The following is a 21,136-nucleotide window of genomic DNA, read 5'->3' as shown; positions in this document are numbered from 1 at the left end:
CCCCCGCGCCATACACACACGCACATTTAAACAAAAATATAACACACGGAAACTTTCAGCTCTATGTATTGATAACTTAAATATGGTTCGCACGAAGAGGCGGGCCCAGAAAAATCTTATATTTCCATTAGTTTGAAATCATCACATCTTTGCCTCATAAAGACAAAATAATAAATATAAATGCGGTGTTCCCCGATACGTGATGAGTTCCGGTGACTCGAATTGTGAGTTCGGAAAACCAATTGCGTCCCAGCAGGCCGTAGCCGTTTCCTTCTGTAGCCAGCAACGGAAGAACGAAGTCTTTGGACTTGTCCCTCGCGTGCACTTGCAGCGAGCCCATATACAAGTCATGCAAGTGATGGATACTGTTCGAGTGCTTTATTGCGAGTGGCGAGAAGAGCTTCTAACTCCTCTGATGTTCTAGTCCCAGAATGCCCCAACACCGCTCCCGCTCCACGAGGTGCTGGCCTCTCGCGGCACACTGGAACACTGCCGAACACCACAATGTAAACGAAATTTTTGAAAATAATACGAAAACAACTACAGCAACAACAACAACAATTGAGTAGTTTTGTATAGATTTCAAGCGCATCTCTGTTTCTGCGGTGGTTGATACTATCGTCACGTTAGTAAAGGGTCAGAGGAGTGGAAGTGCGGCTGATTCGATTGAGAGCCACGGTTGCTCGTCGAGAAAGTGCGAGTTTTCTAGCCCTTAAGATAAAAAGTGTGGCGATGAAGCTTTCTTAACCCCATTTATATAGTACTTCGTAAGAATTACTCAGACGTTTAATACCTCTAAAATACAGTTTTAAGTAAATGTATTTCAAACTGTCAAGAACTATTGAAAGGACCTAAGTGGGAAGCGCTCACACCCGAGAAACGCCCCACGGCACCTAAAAGCCATCTCTTAGCTAAGCGTCTGCTTTCTGTCTTGGGTTGACCTTGCTGACACTCCTTGAATGCCCTTGATACAAATCAGCCAAAGTAAAAAAGTACAAAAACTATTTGTCGTTTTTTTAATTTTTTTTTATAGAATAGCTATTATGTTATATGCTTTCCTCGTAATGGCGTGATTGCGATTCTCAAGTATGCCCGCGAACCCTCTGTAGCTTTGCTGTGAACTTCCGGCTTGGGCGTCCGCAATTTAATGAACTTTCAATGTCAAACTTATTCGAATTAGGTTAACTTTACGTAATCTTGCTAGTACTGCGCAACACGTGACGTGTGTACGACGGACGAAAACCGGCGACGAATGAAAGGAAACTGTGCAGTTAAAACGAAAAAAGTCATACAAAGGAGTTTGAAACCAAGCCAACATACAGACGTGTGTAGAATGCGTCGAGGTTCTGCCCAGTTACAATAGTCCATTGATAATGCGCTATGCTTTTCCTGAACCACTTGGTTTCTTGCATTTAGAGTAGAAACCGGCTGCTTGCACATTTGACCATGCGTTGCGAAACGGACGAGATGGGAAAACCGAATCCACGGAGTATAACTTTTCCCATCAGTCTACTCGAAACCTTCGCACGATGAAGTGTCAAGCCGCGTACCTTCACACACTTGGATGGAAGCTATGGGTACGGCTCTACTTGGTTGCTGGAGGATTATTCTGCGTGGTGAGCGTGAGCGGATCGAGTTCAGTACCCGTGATTCATACTAGCTCGGGCTCTGTGGTTGGGGTTGGACTAAGAAGCGAAGAGAAAGATGTGAATGCCTACCTAGGCATTCCATACGCAGAACCTCCCATAGGTAAGCTTCGTTTCAAAAGACCATTGCCGATTCCTGCCTGGAAAGGCGTACTCCTGGCCCTACACCAGCCCAGGGGTTGCGTCCAAACAGACTTTGCTGTGTACAAAGATGAGCTTATGCTCAATATGTCGGCCACGGTTGAAAACTGTCTCTTCTTGAATGTATGGGTCCCACGAGGCAACACCACCGACGGCAAACCGTTTCCGGTGTTTGTGTACCTATACGGAGGCCATTTCTCGTGGGGCTCAGCTAACCTGCACATCTACGACGGAGCTGCTTTCGCCACTCGAGCTCAAGTCATCTATGTTACCCTCAACTACCGAGTCGGAATACTTGGATTCTTGAACGCTTCTTCACCAGAAGCTCCTGGGAACATGGGGCTGTACGATCAGTTGGAGGCCCTCCGTTGGATCAACAAGAACATAAAATTCTTTGGTGGAAACCCTAATGCCGTGACCTTGGTCGGCCACAGCGCTGGCGCCATATCTGTTGGTTACCACATGATATCTCAGCTCAGCAAAGGACTGTTCCAGCGCGCCGTACTCTTAAGCGGAACGCCCCCGTGTTTGGCGTATGCTGACCACGTCGATCAGCTCGAAAACTTTAGAATTGTGAGCGAAGCCTTGAATTGCCACGACCGCAGCAAGAGTTTTGAATCACAGTTGGAAGCTAGTTTGGAATGCCTGAGAAAAGTGGATGCCCACGCATTAGTCGCACAAGCTGACAAGGCGCTTTCTTATCGAAAGCTCTCCATACTTCCTGGCTATGGTGATGAGTTTTTGCCGAAGAATCCGTTGGATCTCGATAGATCAAAGTTTCACGTCAACGAAATACTTTTGGGAACTACCAAAGACGATGGGGCTTCGTTAATTACCGAGGCTTATTCCCGAATTGGCTTGAGTGATAAATTCGACGTTCTAACTGCCTTCAGGCTAATCCTTCAGACGTTTATGAATATGGACCAGGCAAGCGCCTTGAGGATTTCACGAGAGTATTTTGATGACAAATCCTATCACGAGCCCCGGGAATTGATGAAGAATTTGTCGCGTTCCCTCACGGATTCACTCTTCGATTGCAGTACATCAATGTATTCGGAGTCGGCAGCGAATCACAACGTTACAGTCTTTCGCTACGTATTTCAGCACAGGCCCTCATATAGCTTGTGGCCGGACTGGGTAAATGGGACACACACCGAAGAATTACCATATTTTTTGGGAACGTTAAACGCCACAGCAAAGGATGAAAACCTGTTGTATGGGCCAGCGTTGGAGACTCTCGTCCGAAAATATAATCCCTCGCAAGAAGAGTTCCAGTTTTCCCGCGAGCTTGTTGACGCATTGGCGAAATTTTGCAAGACTGGGTGAGTTCTTATTTGTTTATATTTTAATCATTCGTTTTACGACATGGCGTCATTCTTCAACTAGAGGTTGTCGTATTCTGGCGAAAAATCGAATACAACAAAGCCATCACGTGATTGGCCCACTTTTATAGTGTCTTAATGTACTGCATGATAATACATAAGAATTGTTTTAATTAATTTATCATATATTTCGACGGGGTATTACTCCAAGGGTTATGATCTGAAAGGGGAAAAAAACATAACAATATTTCTTTGAAATTGTTCTTGGATGAACTCATAATTTGTACTTGCAATGAAAAGTGTACGTTCGTCACGGTGTTCAACAGAGGTCGGCACAGCAGTGGATTCGAAATCTTAGGTCAGGAGTTTATAATGACTCAAATAGGTGTAGCATCGGACTTATATAATTTAAGTCAATAGTCATTAAATAAAGCTTCAACAATACTTCGCTTTTTATCTTCTATCAAACCAAATTAAAAATTCACGTTGTGAGACCTTGAAATTACCTTACAAGTGTTAGAGCGTTTTTTTGTTTTGTTTTTTAGAGCATGAGGCACTGAAAAGGAACAGTTATTGGTACAGAAACAACTCCATTCGCTTGAAACGCTGAAAGGGCGCACAAGGCTTTTTTGTTTTCTTTTTTAATTTACATGATTTGACACTTAGATCGAGAATTTGGGGGACATCCATCGATCCGCTGCCGCGCATGGTTAACCTCGATGGTTTCTCGTATTTTTAGCCGGCCATTACGCGATAGCGGCGTCCGCGTGGCCTCGATTCGAGCATTTATTGCGGCACCGCGCCGGTAAGAGGACGGATGAAGCTTGATTGTTATAGAAAAAAGGGCGTTAGAGACCTCCTTTCGTTACGAACGGGCTGGAATGAGGCCATGCGTTCTCTTGACTAAGACTGATGAACGTTTAGCTCATCCATTTATAATAACACTACACATTTTAATACCGACATAAAAGTATAAGAAATCTGAGGGCACTTTTAAGCAAAAACTAGGCGGGCGTAAGATTTTTAAGCTGTAAGAGGTGTGAAGTCTTAAAACTTTGTATACCCTCTTAAGAGTTTCACAAATACTTAAAAACACATACCTATTACCTATACAGTGGCAAAACCAGCACTTCGCGAGTCTACACCAGTGAGTGAGGCTCTGATCATCAGTTTTTGAAAGCCATGCTCGCTCTCGTTCACACTTTGCCATTCGCAAAAGGAGCTACTGAAAGCAATGTTAAGAGGCAGCTATTCGACTTGAAGGATTGCGTTGACAGAGGAAACGTGAAACATTTTTTTAGGGCTAGAATTGAACACCTATAATAGCCCGTATTTAGCGTGTTTTAATATCTGTAAATGGACATAATTACTCTTCTAACTCCACATAGCTGGATTTTTGTTCGCCATAACATGTGATAAAATATTATAACCGAATGCCTCGAGGCTTTCATTCCAACTAAATCTAATACACAACTGGTAACGGGTTACTCGATGCTGGCGAGGTGGTGGCCGGCGGGCACCGACGGAAAAGTCACAGGTACTCGAGGTGTACTCGAATTATGAGCTCTAGCTAATCAGTCAATCAGTCAGTCCGCAAAGGTAAAATTATGGAGGCCATTACGACCTGCCCTTTTCTAACTGTCTTATGTCAAAGCAGCATATGAAGCTGCACGCGACATCACTCTCGGGCATAGCTATAGACGCTTGGAAGTACGGCCTCTGGGCGCCGCCATCTTACTGCTAGTGTGGGTGGATTGTCTGATAGCCAAGTATTGCTGAGGCAGTGGGTACGCCTCAGCAATGCTTCACTATCAGACGATGTACCCACACCAGGGGGGCTACGTTCGACAAATGTTTCGTTTCTCCTAAAAAGAAACGGAAGTGACGGAACTGACGATATCGCGTCTGATTGGCTGGAGGCTTAAATGACGAACGAGGAAACTTTCGTCATTTAAGCCTCCAGCCAATCAGACGCAGTATCGTCAGTTCCGTCACTTCCGTTTCTTTTTAGGAGAAACGAAACAGTTGTCGAACGTAGCCCCCCTGATTGCCTGGGAAGAGATAATGATATGCTCTTGACAACGCCGTGTGATTCTTCAGCTGTCAGTGACTCGCTAAAGGTTTACTATGTCTAATGGCTAAAGTCATTAATATGTTGTAACGGTTGGTGTTGACTCGCTCTATTTTCACAAGCAGGCTTGGCTTGCTGCATTTTCACTAATAAGTAGAATATCATGTCAGAAAAAATGACGAATTAATTTAATTTAATTTATTTTTATCTCAGGGCCCCAAATGCATTACAGAAAGGAGTGAGCACTCTAATATACACATAAAAATAAAAAAGTAAGACTACAAAATTAGTACGAAACATCATACTTGTTCGGTGGGAACAGCGCTAAAGGACGTCGAAGAAACACATATACAGGGCGCTGACTTACAACTGAAACTTTATTTTTCTGCAAAAAGAGAAATAAACAAAGTTTTGCAGAGCAATAAACTTTCAGTTGTGAGTCAGCGCCCAGTCTGCGTGTTCTTTCGTCCTAGTCCTACGTCTTTCAGCGCTGTTCCCGCCAAACAAGTCTGCAGCAGCTTCATGTCCAACTACGTGCCTTGTTACGAAACACCAAGTAACAAATAACTAATATCGATTCTAATTTCAACAATTTTAGTAATTGAAACTGCGACTGCGGGGAGGCGGTTCCGATAAATTAAGGTTTGAGTTAAAAAGGAGGCATTAAAAGTATATTTGTGTTACAATAAGGGATCCTAACTTCGTTTGGTGATTGGTGCGTGATGATATATTTATTCAAAATGGTTCTGAATACTGTGCTTGGCGAAATGTTGGGTTAGAGTAATAAATCGTCTAAAACAAACGCATGCGATACATTCTATTACGGAGGGAGAGGTTAGGCAAATATAGGGATGCTTTCATAGAGATAATGCTAGCTGTGCGGTGGTATTTAGAAAATATAAAATGAGTTGGGGGAGCAATTTTGGATTAATTCCACTTCAGTTGCACGAGGGATACCAGGGTCCCAATTTGAAGCTGCATATTCAAATTTAGCTCAAATTAAAGTTTTATGAATAAGAAGTTCTTAAAAAACGGGAACAAGAAAAATTAATCTTGATGTAACCCAATATTTGATTATCGGTTTTATTTACGTAGTCGACATGGAATTTCCAGGAAAGATTATTAGTGATGTGAACACCAAGATATATTTAACAGTACACACTAAGGAGGATATAATTATTAATGGAGTAGGAAGGGCAAGCGTTATTTTGACGAAAGACTTTGGTGGATTTGTATTCAGATGTGCTAAGTTCCATACGGCAGTTGTCGCACTATAAAGTAACATTGCTAATATCGGTCTGAAGAGCATAGAGATCGCAATCGTCAATGAATTATTTGTAAATAACGCAGTCGTCATCAAGAAGACTAATAGAAGAGAATACACGGGATATGAAGATCATTAATCTATATAAGAAAAATAAGTGGAGCTAGTGCTGAACCTTGTGGGACCCCGGACTTAACACTAGAAGAGGAAGAATTAGTTTTGTATGCATGAACAAATTGGAGACGATTAGTTTGAAGGGACTTTTTCCAAGCGAGAACGTATGGGCATATTTTAAGGCTACCGAGTTTATGAAAAAGGAGAAGGCGAGGAGCCTTATCAAGAGCTTTTGAGAAATCGAGAAATATGTAGTAAGATGAGGTCCCCCGGTCTAGAGTGGCGTGAATATTAGGGGTAAACGTAAAGAGTTGGGTTTCATATGACTAGAATTTTTATATTCCTGTTGCAATGAATGGAACAATAATTTGACTTCAGAAAGTTAATCAGTGACAGGTATTAAATTACGTACGCAAGGATTTCGCATGGAATGCTGGTTAAAGAGATGGGGAAAAATTTGGAAGTGTTATATGCTTATCACACCTTTCTGAACATGAATTACTTTCCCCACTTTGAAGCCTCCTGGTAGCATTCCCTGTTCAAGCGACTGAGAAAATAATTTAGAAAACATTGTACCGAAATATAGTTTAGTGTTAAAAAAAAAACAAAAAAAACTGCGTTTATATTATCAAATTTTGCTGTTTTAGGTTTCCGATAGGGCTATGATAACACAATACATTAGGAAAACGAAACAACAACACAAGTTGGGAAATCAGGACAAGAGGTGACCGGCATCGAAAAGGATCTAGAAAACACGTCACTCAAAAGAAAAGAACATACATCTCTGGCGATTTCGTCTCTGTCAAAAACCGTAAGCGTCAAACTGGAACTGAAAGTGTGATTAATAACTTTCCAAAATTGACGCAGATTATTTAACAGTATCAATAGTAACATATTATTGAAAGAAGTAGGCCTTTCCGACTACACGAAATATGCGTTTCTTTTTTTCTTGTAAGAAAGCCGTTTCAAAGTCACGCTAACTATGACGAATCAGGAGATGACGATACAATGCGAAGAGGCACGCGCGTGTTCATAAGTAATGAAACGTTTTCTTTATATAAACACCAGTTGCTGTGGATCTCAGGGGAATAGCTTTACAAGTTGTTGGCTTCATTAAAATTACAGGCATGAAACTCTTTGTTGGTTATACCACGGGAAAATTAAGTAGAAGTTTACATTATTCCTGACCCAGTATTTCACTGTCCCTTGCTAAGACGAATAGTCTGGTGATTAAATTGCATATTGCTATTTAGTCGGTTCATCCCGAAGAAAATATGACAGAAAAGTTGTCTGACAAGCCCTGCGCAATGGTTGGAAAGTTGTCTGCTTGTAGAACATTACTGGGAGACGAAGCCTAAACACAAGTAACCGCATGAAGAAAAAATTGCATGTAGCGGGTTGTTTTGTACTCTTTTTTATTTGGACCTTCATCTTGTAGAATATTGAGCACTTCCGTATAATTGTGCGCGATTGCTCAATGTTTTCTCGGTGTCCTTCAGCTCGACCGCCCACATAGGCTATTTCGTTGCAAATTCATATTTTCCCTCTTCTCTTCACGGGTTGTGTGTAGTTCAAGATTGGTCGCCTTAAAGGCCGCATGTCAATACGGCGGATGTATTTGTTGTGGGCGAATGGTAGAAACACGTATACATTCTAGGGATTAGCTTGCTGAAGCACATTGCGACCTCACGACACAGCGCCCAAGTTCACATTCACTTTCAATGAAACTTTCTGGCAGGCCGTGACAAAAAGCCGGTTTCCTTGAAGATGATGCAAGATAAAAAAAAATACCTCTCCATGTTAGCCCAAAGCGATCGAGTCGATAAAATCTGCAAATAACTTAATTCCTCGTCAGCCAATTGGACGGATCCATCGTGTTTTTAACTCGTGACCCCCCCTCCCCCTTTTTTGTTTTGTTTTTGGTCTTGCTTTTGAGACACAACTTCGGTTCTCGTTCTCGCACGCAATCAGAATTCCGAAAATATGTGGCGAGATTATAATTGGCGTAAATGTAAATAGAGTGGAAAGCAACGAAAGGGAGTGCGATGGTATAAAGCTGACAGGGTCCAACTTGTTATTTTATTCTCTGCAGACTGTTTCCAGGAACCTAAAAGCTCGGGCTAGCTTAACGCATAACTTGAGGTATTCGTGTAGTTATTTAATGTTTCATAATCGGTTAATTACACACGGTTCTACTTATCCTTCGAATATTTAACGCGCCAGTTCGATGTGAATTGACTGTGGAAGTTTCCTGTGTTTCTGCAAGATGTTCTCGAGGGTCCTCGTTGCTACCTTTGTTGTGCTAGGATGTGGTTCACCGACAGTGGAACCGGCAGACTCAACAGGAGTGGTGTACACGGACTCTGGACCAGTGACCGGGCTTACGTTGAAACTCGGCGACGGGAAGGTGGACGCCTTTTTCGGAATACCTTACGCACAACCTCCGGTGGGACGGCGTCGCTTTGCGAAACCTGAACCGATAAAACCGTGGACAAATATTCTTCGAGCAGTTGAGAAGCATGCGGGTTGCGTGCAAACGGACTTTCCAGTGTACAAGGAGGCCAAGCTCAACATGAGTAAGACGACCGAAGATTGTTTGTACCTCAACATTTGGGTTCCTCGTCGTGACTGCAGTGCCAACCCAGGAAGCTGCGCACAACCTCTGTCCGCTTTTGTGTACATACACGGAGGCCTCTTTATTTGGGGTTCCTCCGCTATGAGTCTCTACGATGGACTCAGGTTCGCTGCTCGTGCCCGGATGATTTACGTCAGTTTTAATTATCGCGTGGGTGTTTTAGGGTTTTTGAATTCTTCGACACCCACGCTTCCGGGGAATATGGGACTCTATGATCAACTCGAAGCTCTACGCTGGATAAACAAGAACATACGGTTTTTCGGTGGAGACTCGAATGCTATAACACTTGCGGGACAAAGCGCGGGAGCCCTCTCGACCAGTTACCACGCTATGTCGGAGCTAAGTAGAGGCTTGTTTCAAAGGGCTGTGCTCTTCAGTGGCACACCTCACTCGACCGCTTACGCGGACAGCACGGACCAGCGCGAGAACTTTATCATCGTCAGCCGATCTGTCGATTGCTGGAATGCTAGCATACGCTTTGCAGACCAGGTATCTGATGCCCTTGATTGCCTTCGAAAGTTAGATGCCCACAAGCTAACGTCCTCTGCTATCAAGGCCTTGTCTTTTCGGATTATTACAATGATTCCGGGATACGGGGACAGCTTTTTGCTGCATAACCCCCTGAACCCCGACTACTCGGCTCTCCACGTTAGTGACATTTTCATTGGAACAACAAAGGAGGAAGGAGCATTTATGGTAGCCCAGCTTTTGTACCATACACGCTGGCTAGGAGATGAATTCGACGGTCCGACCATGTTTAGAGTTTTTCTTCGCAATTTTATGAAGGTTGACCACTCGGAAGCAGCGCAATTTTCTCGTGAATACTTCGCTGACGTTGGACTTCATGGACAGTTAGAAACAAAAAAGAATTTATCTGTGGCTTTTACGGATGGCATGTTCGAATGTAGCACGGACTTCTACTTGAGAACAGCTATTCGTCAGGGGATCAACGTTTTCCGTTATGTGTTTGAGCACAGACCGTCATATAGCTTTTGGCCTGTTTGGATCACTGCGACACACACAGACGAGCTCCTTTTTTTTCTTGGAAATATACACTCTTCAAAGAGTGAACTGACGGCAGGTCATGGAAGGGAGTTGGAATCGTTGTTCAGGAACTTTCGACCATCTCCCGACGAACTGCAGTTCTCTGACGAACTAATTGACTCGGTTGCCGTCTTCTGCAAGACTGGGTAAGTGTATCATCACTACGCACAAATGTTTGTGTTCTTATAACCTAAACCTCTTTTACCCTCATTGATAGGCTTATTCTACCTAACGAAATGAAAGCTCCGGGTCAATCTGTTCATGCTCGCATGACCACACAAAAAACAAACAATTGCTTTGAACACGAAAATTTAGCAGCAGTAGCATTGCGGTGATTGTGGTAACATATATGTACTCCGTAACTGGCCATATCAAGCAGCCGGCAAACTTAGCGTCTAAGATGCGCCCCCCCCCCCTTTTTTCCCCCTTCCCCTAAGATCAGCTTGAAAGATGTTAACAATTTAAATAAGAAACAACAGTAATTTCGTTAGTATTGTGGGATATTTTATCGGTGGGTCTTATTTTAAACGAACCTCCGCCCCCCCCCCCCCCCCCCCAAGACCCAAGCAAACAAAGAAATAAAAGAACAAAACAAAAGAAAAAAAAATAATTTGTTACTACCTAACGGGAGAGCATACTTTCCAGCAGGTTGCAGGACCAAACATCTTCCAATTAACGTCTTAAATGTCGATGGAGGAGAAAAAGGTGTGATGCTCGGCGGCGAAGGGAAAGTGAATGAAGGTTAGCTGATTGGCGTAATTCTGATATGCCAGTATATGGTGAGTAGTTCTTATAAATAAAACGAAGGGCTCTGTTTTGGACAGATTCTAGATTGTTTGCGAGGTAGGACTGCCATGGAGACCATATAGATGAGGCGTATTCTAACTTCGATCTTATAATAGTAGTATACGCTAGTCGTTTTATGGAAGGTGTAGCAAGTTAAAGGTTACGGCGCAAATATCCGAGAGGACGGTTAGTATCAGAAATAACAGAAGTTATGTGAGTAGTCCATGATGGGGTCAGAGGTGAAATTAACACACAAGTATTTATAAGTTAAGCATGATATTACTTGAGTGTTAGTGAGGTAATACGAATATGGTGTGGCACGCGAAGTGCGGGAAAATGATAGGGATCTACATTTATTAAAGCTTAACGTCATTTGCCATTTTCCCACCTATGAATTACAATTAACGCCGAAGTACTGAGGGAAACATATTCAAAAAGCGAATGACGCCATAAGAAGATCAATAAACTTTGACGGGTTGCATTTTCAGCGGTCCTCAATATTTATAGCAGGAAACTACAATTTGAGTTTAAGTAAGACCCAAACTTTACTGCCCCCCCCCCCCCCCGCCATACACACACACACATTTAAAGAAAAATATAACACACAAAAACTTTCAGCTCTATGTATCGATAACTTCAATATGGTTCGCACGAAGAGGCAGGCCCAGAAAAAGTTTATATTTCGCCAGTTTGAAATCATCACATCTTTGCCTCTTAAAGACAAAATAATAAATATAAATGCGGTGTTTTCAGATACCTGATGAGTTCCGCTGACTCGAATTTTGAGTTCGGAAAACCAATTGCGTCCCAGCAGGCCGTAGCCCTTTCCTTCTGTAGCCAGCAACGGAAGAACGAAGTCTTTGGACTTGTGCCTCGCGTGCACTTGCAGCGAGCACATATACAAGTCATGCAAGTAATGGATACTGGTCGAGCGCTTTATTGCGAGTGGCGAGAAGAACTTCTAACTCTTCTGATGTTCTAGTCCCAGAATGTGTGTGGCGATGAAGCTTTCTTAACCCGATTTATTTATTCCTTCGTAAGAATTACTCAGACGTTTAATACCTCTAAAATACGGTTTTAAGTAAAAATATTTCAAACTGTCAAGAACTATTGAAAGGACCTAAACGGGAAGCGCTTACACCCGAGAAACGCCCCACGCGCCTAAAAGCCATCTCTTAGCTAAGCGTCTACTCTTTGTCTTGGGTTGGCCTTGCTGACACTCCTTTAATGCCCTTGATACAAATCAGCCAAAGTAAAAAAGTACCAAAAATATTTGTCATTTTTTTTTATAGAATAGCTATTATGTTATATGCTTTCCTTGTAATGGCATGATTGCGATTCTCGCTTTGCTGTGAACTTCCGGCTTGGGCGTCCGCAATTTAATGAACTTTCAATGTCAAACTTATTTTAATTAGATTAACTTTACGTAACCTTGCTGGTACTGCGCAACACGTGACGTGTGTACGACGGACGAAAACCGGCGACGAATGAAAGGAAACTGTGCAGTTAAGAAGAAAAAAGTCATGCAAAGGAGTTTGAAACCAAGCCAACATACAGACGTGTGTAGAATGCGTCGAGGTTCTGCCCAGTTACAATAGTCCATTGATAATGCGCTATGCTTTTTCTGAACCACTTGGTTTCTTGCATTTAGAGTAGAAACCGGCTGCTTGCACATTTGACCATGCGTTGCGAAACGGACGAGATGGGAAAACCGAATCCACGGAGTATAACTTTTCCCATCAGTCTACTCGAAACCTTCGCACGATGAAATGTCAAGCCGCGTACCTTCACACACTTGAATGGAAGCTATGGGTACGGCTCTACTTGGTTGCTGGAGGATTATTCTGCGTGGTGAGCGTGAGCGGATCGAGTTCAGTACCCGTGATTCATACTAGCTCGGGCTCTGTGGTTGGGGTTGGACTAAGAAGCGAAGAGAAAGATATGAATGCCTACCTAGGCGTTCCATACGCAGAACCTCCCATAGGTAACCTTCGTTTCAAAAGACCATTGCCGATTCCTGCCTGGAAAGGCGTACTCCTGGCCCTACACCAGCCCAGGGGTTGCGTCCAAACAGACTTTGCTGTGTACAAAGATGAGCTTATGCTCAATATGTCGGCCACCGTTGAAAACTGTCTCTTCTTGAATGTATGGGTCCCACAAGGCAACACCACCGACGGCACACCGTTTCCGGTGTTTGTGTACCTATACGGAGGCCATTTCTCGTGGGGCTCAGCTAACCTGCACGTCTACGACGGAGCTGCTCTCGCCACTGGAGCTCAAGTCATCTATGTTACCCTCAACTACCGAGTCGGAATCCTTGGATTCTTGAACGCTTCTTCACCAGAAGCTCCTGGGAACATGGGGCTGTACGATCAGTTGGAGGCCCTCCGTTGGATCAACAAGAACATAAAATTCTTTGGTGGAAACCCTAATGCCGTGACCTTGGTCGGCCACAGCGCTGGCGCCATATCTGTTGGTTACCACATGATATCTCAGCTCAGCAAAGGACTGTTCCAGCGCGCCGTACTCTTAAGCGGAACGCCCCCGTGTTTGGCGTATGCTGACCACGTCGATCAGCTCGAAAACTTTAGAATTGTGAGCGAAGCCTTGAATTGCCACGACCGCAGCAAGAGTTTTGAATCACAGTTGGAAGCTAGTTTGGAATGCCTGTGAAAAGTGGATGCCACGCATTAGTCGCACAAGCTGACAAGGCGCTTTCTTATGGAAAGCTATCCATACTTCCTGGCTATGGTGATGAGTTTTTGCCGAAGAATCCGTTGGATCTCGATAGATCAAAGTTTCACGTCAACGAAATACTTTTGGGAACTACCAAAGACGATGGGGCTTCGTTAATTACCGAGGCTTATTCCCGAATTGGCTTGAGTGATAAATTCGACGTTCTAACTGCCTTCAGGCTAATCCTTCAGACGTTTATGAATATGGACCAGGCAAGCGCCTTGAGGATTTCACGAGTGTATTTTGATGACAAATCCTATCACGAGCCCCGGGAATTGATGAAGAATTTGTCCCGTTCCCTCACGGATTCACTCTTCGATTGCAGTACATCAATGTATTCGGAGTCGGCAGCGAATCACAACGTTACAGTGTTTCGCTACATATTTCAGCACAGGCCCTCATATAGCTTGTGGCCGGACTGGGTAAATGGGACACACACCGAAGAATTGCCATATTTTTTGGGAACGTTAAACGCCACAGCAAAGGATGAAAACCTGTTGTATGGGCCAGCGTTGGAGACTCTCGTCCGAAAATATAATCCCTCGCAAGAAGAGTTCCAGTTTTCCCGCGAGCTTGTTGACGCATTGGCGAAATTTTGCAAGACTGTGTGAGTTCTTATTTGTTTATATTTTAATCATTCGTTTTACGACATGGCGTCATTCTTGAACTAGAGGTTGTCGTATTCTGGCGAAAAATCGAATACAACAAAGCCATCACGTGATTGGCCCACTTTTATAGTGTTAATATACTGCATGATAATACATAAGAATTTTTTAAATTAATTTATCATATATTTCGACGGGGTATTACTCCAAGGGTTATGATCTGAAAGGGGAAAAAAACATAACAATATTTACTTGAAATTGTTCTTGGATGAACTCATAATTTGTACTTGAAATGAAAAGTGTACGTTCGTCACGGTGTTCAACAGAGGTCGGCACAGCAGTGGATTCGAAATCTTAGGTCACGAGTTTATAATGACTCAAATAGGTGTAGCATCGGACTTATATAATTTAAGTCAATAGTCATTAAATAAAGCTTCAACAATACTTCGCTTTTTATCTTCTATCAAACCAAATTAAAAATTCACGTTGTGAGACCTTGAAATTACCTTACAAGTGTTAAAGCGTTTTTTTTTTGTTTTTTAGAGCATGAGGCACTGAAAAGGAACAGTTATTGGTACAGAAACAACTCCATTCGCTTGAAGCGCTGGAAAGGGCGCACAAGGCTTTTTTGTTTTCTCTTTTAATTTACCTGATTTGACACTTAGATCGAGAATTTGGTGGCGTCGGCGTCGATTTTCTTTACGTTACCCCTTTCTTTTTTTAAAGCGTTCTAGAGAGCAAATAGATAGCGGCTTGAAACAATGACGATACCTGGTGTAGAGAGAGGAGAGGAAATTCGACGTATGTAATTGGCCATACTTTTCAACATACAATTTGCTGTCGATAAGGGGTGAGGGTAAGCGAAAAAGGTGGACAGAAAGATTTCCTGTTATGGACTGTATGTTTTTTCCCGAGAGCTTACCTTTCACTTGTCAGTTTGGTTACCAAGCAGAAAAAAGAAAAGCACCGCGTTGATTGAAGTTTTACTAAGAGAACCAAGTACTATAAAATAAAGCGTACACCCCCTCCCTTGTCCCTCCCCCCCAAATAAAAAAAAAAAAAATAACGAGGTATGAAATGGCTTGCGTGGCACCTCAAATCGTAGTATTTTGTTTTTAACACTGCTGAAAAATGAACATCAATGGTAGTGATATTTCGCCTTAACGCGCTGTATACCTTCGGGGTGCTTCCGGTTTTGTAGGGGTGACAATATTTATGTTTAGACCGCCCGTAATTGTTACTGACACTTAACTTATGTTGATTAAGAATAGGTAATTGATTTGTACCGCAGGTGCTGTTGCTCATGTATTTACAAGGGCACTGATGGCGGGTGTTGGGCACGGTATGCTTTGTTGTTCGGATCATCGTAACAAATGTTGGTACCATCTCATGATCATGATACTTCAATAGTGGAGGCTGACTAGAACGGAGTAGTAGCAGGAATGGTAGGAGTTCGTGTATTAAGAAATTCACCGACCTCCCAATTAGGTGCTGTTTTCGATATGGGGCTTTTGGTAGAAGCGGGACCCCAGTTTCCCCGCTGAAATTTTTATATGGAATAGTAAATGCGAGCACGGCTGTGCACGTATATGTCTTAGGGCGGGATAAAGGGTTTGTTGAACTTCTGCGCCAATATTTAAAAATAAATAACCAAAAAGAGACGATTTTTTTTCTTCTGTTGAGCACACTGAAGGCCATTCACAGCGATGTCAGACATTGACCTGTCGATTGATAACGGTTTGGTTTCATGGTTATTTCCACCTATATATACACTCCTTAGCCCCTTACGCAAATGTAACATGTCCTTTAAAATGCGCATGTCTATTCTGCGGGAGCTAAGGCCTATTGTTAACATTTGGTTTGTGCTTTTTCACCTTGTTCTTCCTTCCTACATACCGTGCATTACAGTCACAGCAGGCCGGCATATTTGTGAACCCCACCTCGCGTGTTCCGCCCATCAGGCAGGACCTGCCGGGTATTTCTGTTCATGTCACTAGGCAGAAGGACAAAAGTGTTTTCTGTACTTCTGACTCGACAAAGTGCGCACAGGACGCAGAATATTGTAGAAACGAAGAAATGGGACCACGAGGCTAATTAAGCAAGCTCAAACGTTTTGGAGAGTCTGGAAGGAGTAGAATGTTCGCTCGGCAAATATCTTAGAAACTTTAACAGCACGTGCTCAGGTTCAAGGCAGGGAAACCTTGAAAGGACGGTCTTCATGGAGAAAGCGTTTTACTAGTACGAATACAGAGGGAGGCGCATAACTCCTTAAGTACCTCAGGGCCATTTCCGGATACGGAGAGAAGATTATGTCGCCAGTGAGGATAACCGACATTGTATTCAAATCAACGCATGCGTGGCGTACGCATTGACTGGTGAAGGCGAGCGGGTTGAACATGAATACATATCATTGAAAGAATAAAGCACAGAGGACAAGCACAGGACAGCCGCTTTCTTTCATTTAGCAACGAAGTTTATTTTTGCAAAGACATTGCACCCTGAACGAGACCCTGACAAGATAGGTTGATAGGTCCATTTCCCTGTTAGCCTTCTCCCTTAACAACCTATCTTGTCGGGGTGCAATGTCTCTGCCCAAAATAAACGTCGTTGCTAAATGAAAGAAAGTGGTCGTCCTGTGCTTGTCCTCTGTGTTTTATTCTTTCAATTTTATGTACGCGTTGAATTTACCGAAAAATGGCGGGCGGTTTTTTTTGTTTTACTAGCAAATCTAACATTGGAATATTGTGTAACATGCTGATGTTAGACAGTAAAAGGATTTCTGGGTGTCTTGCTAATATTCGCACTCAAATTAGGTGACAGTTGTTTTTTTAAGGTAAAACCGTAAATGCAGAGGGGAGTTCCTTTTTTTCGCGGAAGACTAAAACGGATATACGCATGCATATATCTGGAATAGAAGCGAAAACGGTAAGCTTAACTTGGATATTAGACGAGCAACGTAAAGCTTATGTTTAAAATGCTTATGTTGCTTTATGTTTTAAAATGTGTGACATTTTGGAGATGAAACGAATTAAAGACATGTGCTAGCTTGGCATGCTATTAAAGCAATGTTAAAACTTTCATAATCTTTTCATTATCACTTACAACACTCTGATAAACCAATTGCTTAACGTATATCGGAGCATCCGGAAACAGGAACGTCGTCGCTAGATTGATGTTCATAGCTCGAATATTTTACGTCCAGCATTCTTGCCAATATTTGTTTCGAAGTGCACATGGCTATTTGCGGCGGATTCCCTACTCTCGCATACACTGTTGCTGGCCTTGAATCCAAATTGCTCCACTGATTAGCCTCTGTTGCGTCAAACTTCTGGTTTCACGCAAAAAAACCCCGCAAGGTTACTCTTTTAATTTCCTGATGGACTGTTTTTTTTTTTCATTACAACTGCGATGGGGTCTACACAATTATCTGATGTTTATCGGCTTTAGTCACGTGGCGCCATAAAAACGATATCAAGGCGTAGTTTAAACAACAAACAGACAAAAACAGAGACATTATACCAGAATTCTAATGAAGAAGTGTCCTTTTTGATGACACATGAGAAAAGTTGGCATTTTCCGCTTTTAGGAGAGAAGGTGGTGGTCTTGGCTTTTTGAAGCATGCGAGAGCCGAGGTACGAGCACACCCGTTCCCGGCATATCTTTTTCTTCACGTAGGGGAAAGGATTAGATTTGAGTCGCTCCGCCTTGGGCCATCCAGCCACAAGACAGGACGCGTCTTCAGTCAGCGTAGTGAAGCGCGAAGGCCAGAAGAGTCTAAGCAGGCAAGCATGATGGTTGCGTGGACAGTCGCGTTTATTTTCGCTGTCCAGCTTCAAAGGTTGTGGTGCGCGGGTGAAACTATCTCAGTGCCTGTGGTGCACACGAACTCGGGCCCCGTGGCAGGACTACAACTAACAAGTAGAGGAAAAGACGTCGACGCGTACTTCGGGATTCCGTTCGCCGCGCCTCCGATTGGTGATCGCCGCTTTCGAAAACCGTCGCCTGTTACGCCGTGGACGGACGTGCTCAAGGCTACCCGCAAGCGCCAAGGCTGCGTGCAGACCAACTTTTTTGTGTTTCAGAACGTGGAGCTGGATATGTCTAACACAACGGAGGACTGCCTGTATATGAACATTTGGGTTCCCCGCCGCGGGTGCAACGACAATGGTGGAGTCTGTGATAAACCTCTGCCGGTGTTCGTATTCATATACGGCGGTATCTTCGCTTGGGGTTCGAGTTCGCTGCACTTGTACGACGGACTCGAATTCGCCGCACGCACTGAGGTGATATTCGTAAACTTTAATTACAGAGTCGGAATTTTAGGATTTATGAACGCGTCGTCTCCGGAAGCTCCAGGAAATATGGGATTGTACGACCAGTTGGAAGCTCTTCGGTGGATCCACAACAATATTCGGTTTTTCGGTGGAGACCCCTATGCTGTGATTCTTGCGGGCCAAAGCGCAGGAGCTATGTCAGTCACATACCACATGATGTCACAGCTGAGCAAAGGATTGTTCCACCGCGCTGTGCTTTTCAGCGGAACTCCCCAGTCTCTAGCCTTCTCCGATTACGTAGACCACAGGCAAAACTTTCGCATCTTGAGCAAGGCGTTTAATTGTACGGATGAAAGTAGGCCATTTGCTTCCCAGATTGCTGACAGTGTGGCATGCCTTCGGCAAGTGGAAGCCCACGATTTGGTCTCAAAGGGAGCGAAGGCGTTATCGTTCCGGTTCGTCACTGTTCTTCCAGGATACGGAGACGAGTTTTTAACGCACAGCCCTATCGAACTCGAGAGCTCTAACATGCACATCAAGAGTATCTTTGTGGGAACAACCAAGGACGACGGTGCGTATCTGGTGTCTCAGATGCTGTCTCGCATGCACTTCATCAGAGACCAGCTTGACGGCCCGACAGCGTTCAGGTTTGCGCTGAAAAACTTTATGAACATCGATTACGCCACTAGCGCGCGACTAGCCAAAGAATACTTTGACGAGGGTGGCATTCACGAGCAGTGGGAGGTTGAGAGAAACCTGTCAATTCCCATCACGGATGGAGGATTTGATTGCGGAACTTCTTTTTTCGCAACGGAAGCGCTTAATCAGAATGCAACAATATATCGCTACGTCTTCGAGTACAGGCCATCGTATAGCTTCTGGCCGCATTGGATTACAGCGACACATGCGGATGAGTTACCTTTCGTCCTTGGGACAGTGAGGGCTTCGAGAGAGAGAGTGCTGATGGGGCGTGGGGCGGCGATGGAAATGCTGCTTCGAAACTATTGTCCAACACCTGACGAGTTGCTCTTCTCTGACGATCTGTTGGACACGCTCGCCATGTTTTGCAAGACTGGGTGAGTTGGAAATTATCACATTCAATCTATGACGAATTTTAACACAATCGCTAATATTAAGACGGATACTCCTTTCGTGATTGTCTTGAGGGGAGTAAACAAGGACAGCATATAATAGATTTGTTTAGTTTTGTTTGAAGGCGTATACCAAACAAAAATACTGTACCTCAATGGCCATCCCGACAGTCAAGAGCAGGCCTCAAAATATTCCGTCCCTAATTAGGGCTTGGTTGAACGTTTCCCTTTTTAATTAGTTTTACCCCAACAGGTGGATACCTGTCAAATATTCACGTTCAATTTTATGTAGCAAGAAGGAAATACAAGAAATCTCGAGAACGGCCTTTATTTGGTTGCCGTTTAGAACATGAGAGCCGATGATTCGTAGTAAGAATGCTCAAGCATACTGAAATATTTACGATCAAGACTGTACTATAAACTCTAGCCGTTTTGAGTCTCTATTATGACTTATTTTCGCAGCGTTTCTACATGACGCTTTTAAAGTTGTGAACTGCTCTGGCGTCATCAATTGAGAACATAGAGCCATGATTCTAATAGTACCGAAAGAGTAGCTCTCCTCTTGCGGTGTTCATAGCGATTCGCACGACAAGTTACGATAAGTCTCCGCTTTGCATGAGTGGAACAAAGGACAAGCGGACTTTGCTTCGTTTTCCTACTTCCCCACATACACTTTCCCGGCCTTAAATAGCTTTTACTTTTACCAGTTTACATTTGTTTTAGCTCTTTTCTTATTTTCTCACAATTCACATTAACTGCCATTATATTTCAGTCAGCATCAATTAATATTTTTACTCGAGGTAGTTGACGCGAGACATTGCCGTGTTCTCCCGTTGTGTTTCTCAACGATTTTTCAGATTGTTACATTGGTTTCAACTCGGGTATGAACGGCCATTCCACATGTCAATGATTAAGTTACCGTAAACTCCTGGTAATATGTGTAGAAGTAACGTGCTCTCTCATTTGAGTCAACTAGGAAAAGCGCCTGACTTAGGAGTCGTCAAATAAAGCAATACAGTTCTGGCTTTCAATATGGTTGGGGTACCCAATTACCGTGATCTAAAATTGCATGGATACCAGCGAAACGCTGTTTAACTGATAAACGCTGATTGTTTGAGGCAAGAGAAGCCCCCTGCTAATGATGGCTGTGAGGCTTAAAACCTACAAGTAAGCGAAGAACGAGACAAACATATGTGTATGTCTGTCTCCTCGTTGTCTTTTTGTAGGTTTTTGATCTTTCTAGGGCACCTTAAGTAATGAAAAATAAGCTTCGGTTTAAGTATTTAAAACGCTTCATTCATGACCTGATATGAGGGGGACTGTAGCGTAATAAATTTTTTTTGTTTCAACCAATTTTGGACCGTATTAACAGCCAAGTATATTCTCAAATTTACGAACCGAAGTCGC

At 43.3% G+C, this 21,136-nt stretch overlaps 1 protein-coding gene across 1 annotated transcript in view; it reads left to right on the top strand.

Annotated features, from left to right (window-relative positions):
- LOC8033146 (acetylcholinesterase-1) overlaps nucleotides 1-21,136 on the top strand; it is a 96,382-nt gene that overhangs the window by 63,828 nt on the left and 11,418 nt on the right. The gene's annotated exons all lie outside the window — the stretch shown is intronic.

This window comes from Ixodes scapularis, unplaced genomic scaffold (genome assembly GCF_016920785.2).
Source record: "Ixodes scapularis isolate PalLabHiFi unplaced genomic scaffold, ASM1692078v2 PGA_scaffold0__279_contigs__length_252992795, whole genome shotgun sequence".
In the NCBI taxonomy this organism is placed as follows: Eukaryota; Metazoa; Arthropoda; class Arachnida; order Ixodida; family Ixodidae; genus Ixodes; species Ixodes scapularis.
This window is presented reverse-complemented; position numbering and strand designations above follow the sequence as displayed.